Here is a 4,683-nt window from a genome sequence, read left to right as displayed (position 1 = left end):
ACACTGTTACAAAAACGGGTGGCTCCATTATTTGTCCAGCATATCAGGTCCCACTCCTCCCTCCCAGATCCTCTTACTGAAGGAAATGCCATAGCAGGTGAGGTAGCCACTGCTGGAACATTCTCTGCCAGCATAACAGATGCCCAAAACCTCCACCATGCCACCCATATTAATTTACAAGGGCTCCATCTCAGATTCCCCCACATTCTCCTCAGACAACTTAAACGCATTGTTAAAACTTGCTCTTCCTGTGCATCAATGATACTTACCCCTGCTATACAACAGATGGGCACCAATCCTCAGGGGCTAAAATCTAGTGCCCTCTGGAAAGTTGATGTAACTCATGTCCCCCAATTCGGCAGACAAAAATATGTATTTGTAACTATAGACACTTACTTTCACTTCCTTTGGGCCACTGCCCAAACTGGTGAAATTTCAAAAAAACTAATAAATCATATGCTCTCATCCTTTGCCATCATGGGTCTCCCTGCACAGCTAAAGACAGATAATGTCCCAGCATTTTCCAGCTCCCCATTTAAAAAATTTTGTGAAGCCTAGAAAATCACTCATCACACTGGCATCCCATACAATCCACAAGGACAAGCCATTGTGGAAAGGTCACATAAAACCTTAAAAGACCAACTAAAAAGACAGGCTCAAACAACATATTCTCCCAATATTCAATTAACATTAGCCTTGTTTACCCTTAATGTACTTAATGTATATTGAGGGTCTGATGCTCCCCTCATCACCCGACACTGGGCCCAGACACACCCTGTACCACCCATCATGGTTAGATGGAGGGAAGCCTTTGATGGACTCTGGAAAGGACCAGATCCATTGCTGACCACAGGGAGGGGATTTGCTTGTGTTTTCCCACAGGATCAACCAAAGCCTAACTGGGTTCCAGCCAGAAATGTCCGGCACCTCTCCGCCCAAAAAAGAGATGGCTTGCATGACCCTGTCAGAGACAAAGAAAAAGAAGAGGAGGAAACGACACCCAAAACCACACTGGATCACATGGAAAGAGATCCATGATCTAGTGGAGACTGCTCGCCGCAGATGCCCGCCCCCCCGACTTTCTTTCTCTGTGGAGACCTCTTCATTAACCTTTTAAAAACAAAAACCAACTGAGGCTCTTCCAGACTTCATACTAAGAGTGCAAGCAAGCTTAGATAAAAAAATAACAAATCCTACAGCCAAAGCAATGCTTTTAAACAACCTTGTCTGGGAAGAGATGGCCCCTGAGCACAGACAAACATGCCAGGGACTGAAAAATAACCCTAATACTATGTTCTGGAAATTTTATGTCAAAAAAACATTTCAAGAAAAAAATCAGATAATCGTAACCGCAGACTGCCCCCTAGTGGGCTGTCAAAAACCCATAAAAATCATAGCATACCCAAATGCTGCCAGATATAAAACTAACGAATATGTTTGCTTCCCTTTTTGACAAAGAGATCCATCATGCCTCAAGGAAGTTGATACCTATGTGGGCTGTCGCTATTTTCAATCCCTGTAGGTTGGAACAAGGATTCACTGGGAGATATCAGGGCATAACAGGACAGAGAAGACCCATCTACCTAAAGGATAATAAGTATTTGTTAATATATATTGCAGATCCATGGGATGATCACTGGTGTGTTGGAGTAATAGGAAAGTTCTACTCAGGTGCATTTGCTAGGTACCCTACAGCTGACTTTCATATCTCTCGACAGCTTGTACCTGCAGCTAAGTCTGTGCTAACTCATCAAATACTATTCTACAGGACAAACAAACAGAGGACCAGATAAGATCAACTATGTCCTGGAGCAAATACATTCAATATGTTGCTAACTTTCTTCCTTTCACCACCCACCCCAATGCCTCTAACTGCTTCTTTTGTGCATCCAGCAATAGAACTTAACTGACAGTAGTACCAGTTAACACCACCCTTCTTTACCCAGAAACAAAAAAGGATTTCAGTGACTCTCATCTAATGGATATTCCCTTATTCGAACAACCGGCTAACTATCCAATTTGCATTTCCAGCAAGAGTAAGCCTACTCATTATAAGTGCCTCACTAACATTACTCTCTCCAGTATAGCATGCGTCACCCCTCCTCTTTTCCTATTGGGCAAAGGAAAAGCCCAACGCTGTGTTAACTCCTCTTTGTCCACCTTTTGTATACCGGTAATGATTACACCCCAGGTGTACCTAATAGAGAAAGAGGAAGCCGCCCTCCTCCTTCACAGCCGCCAGCAGAGAGAAATCTTAACCCACCGAACAATTAGGTTGGTTTAGTAATCCCTTGTTTTCATGGCTCCTACCCTTTGTTGGCCCCCTGGTCATGCTGTGTGTTATTTTGATGCTTGCTCCCTGTTTTATAAGATTTCTTTGCCGACAAATTACTATCATTGCTAAAATTACTACCGAACAGGTCATGGTCAATTATCAAACTTTGGATTCTCCTGAGATAGATGAGTTGGCTCTTAAGGCTTGTGATGACACTTCTCCATTTTAAATTAAACAGGGGGAGGTGTTGGGGAACCCTGCTGTTAGGGTTACAGATCTCCATATCTGGATAGCCCTGAGGGGCTCCGTACATTTTTGAGCTTCAGTCAGAACTTGTCTCCATGCCCTCATATTAAGAAGGATGAGGAGGTCTTGCTGGCTGTTCCAGATATATTTGACAAATAGACTCTATTAGGTTTGTGGTTTCTCAAAGTAAAGAGTGTTTGGTGCTTTCAATTAAGCAATGCTGAGACGGTGAAGGACTCATATTAGAAAATACACTAACATTTTGTGGCACATGCTAGAGTCCTCTAGTCTCCAGGAGGGGCATCTGGAGGGCAGGTGTCTGCCTCTGGATTAAGCAGAGGCATCTCCTAGTCAGTTCTAATTCCTCAATGTTGGGAACCCTGCTGTTAAGGTCCACTCCTTTCTCAGCAGGGGCTTCCTGCCTGACTTATCTGGAAAGTGCCTCCAAGCACGGATGCCTGACCTTATCTGGAACATGACCTTTGGCATAGTTACCTGGAGTAAAAACTACCCCCATGTTTTTTCTATATGATAATCAGGCATTGCCTGATAGTCTTGAAAATAGAAGCCCACTGCCACATGTAAATAAAGCATACTATGAGCACCTATCAACTGAGGCTTTTGCTACTGCCTCCACACTATAAATTCTCTAGTCTTCCCACTAATAAATGGAGCTGTTTTCATTGTGTCAGGAGCTGTATCACTGCTGTTTCACTGCGCCTGTGACCAGTTTCCCCAGAAGGGCTCTCTTCCATCAGCGCCCACTGGCCGTCCTGACCCCATTCACCGCTTCTGCTCTCCCTGCTCTCGTGGGCCAGTGGCCAATGACCCACGAAGAGAGGGAGAGCCTCCTGCAGATATACTTGGAATTAATCAGTAACTGTGGTCATTGGTGAATTATTTAGTGATTTTATTTATTATTATATGATGTGTCTTATAACTAATATAGGTTTTTAAATTATATTTTTAACTTAGAGAATTTCAGATATGAGTATTATATTTTCATTATTTCCATTCCTCCAGCTCCTCCCATGTCCCCTCATGTTCTCTCAATTTCTTGCCTTTTGTTATTATAACATATACATACATTTACACATACACATGCGCACACACACACACACACACACACACACACATACACATACTAGTATGTTGGATCACCTGGATCTGGAGTTACAGACAATTGGTATCTGCCATGTGAGTGCTAGAAATTGAATCCCAAGTCTCTGGAAGAGCAAACAGTCCTCCTAAACACTGAGCCCTCTCTCCACCATATTATTTTTATTTAATGTGTATGAGTGTTATGCCTGCATGTATTTCTTTGCATCATGTACATACAAAGCCAACAGAGGCCAGAAGAGAATAGCAGATTCTCCAGAACTAGAATTTTGGACAGGTGTTAATCCCCATATGGAAAGAAACTGAACCTGGGTCCTCTGCAAGAACAGTCAGTGCTCTTAATTGCTGAGTAATTTCTCCAAGTACCTCTGTCAAGTATTTTCAAGGAAAACAACTTACAGGGAAGCCTGTGATTGTTAAATGAATATACAGCTTAGTTTATATTAGATTAGTCTGATTTTGTGTTTTAGCTCTAAAAATCCAACCAAGTCAATGAAGCCCTTAAGACATTTACTACCAGATCAACTAATATTTTCATTGTGAAGTTCTCCAGAAATAATTTTATACTCTTAAAGCTTAATATTATCTATTGGATTATATGTTTTGAGAGAGAATGATCAAGTTTTAATTATCTCTTATTCCTAATTTTCTTCAAGTGGTAAATAGATCTGCACAGAACATATTCAACTTATTTTTGAGTCAGTGTCACACATTACTGGAAAAATTGGCTGTGCACTTGATACTCTTGCCTGAGCCCCCTCAGTATTAGGATTAGATATTTGCCACTATGCCTGGCCTCAGTATGTTTTTATAGTCATAGACAGTGTTTAGTGTAAGCAGGTCATATTTCTAGGCTACAGTGTCCTAATTTATCTTCAACCCTGCCACAATCATTTATCATATGATCTAAAATATTGTATCATGATCTTGATCTGTCACTGAGGTCTTTGACATTAGAAAATAGCACTATATATTGGGCTGGATGTTTGCTCCCTCAGCTCCTTCTTAGAGACACAGCTTCACAGCTTGTGCTTCAATTTTGT

Source organism: Nannospalax galili, unplaced genomic scaffold (assembly GCF_000622305.1).
Source record: "Nannospalax galili isolate Female #2095 unplaced genomic scaffold, S.galili_v1.0 scaffold276, whole genome shotgun sequence".
Lineage (NCBI taxonomy): Eukaryota > Metazoa > Chordata > Mammalia > Rodentia > Spalacidae > Nannospalax > Nannospalax galili.
Note: the sequence above shows the minus strand (reverse complement) of the source record.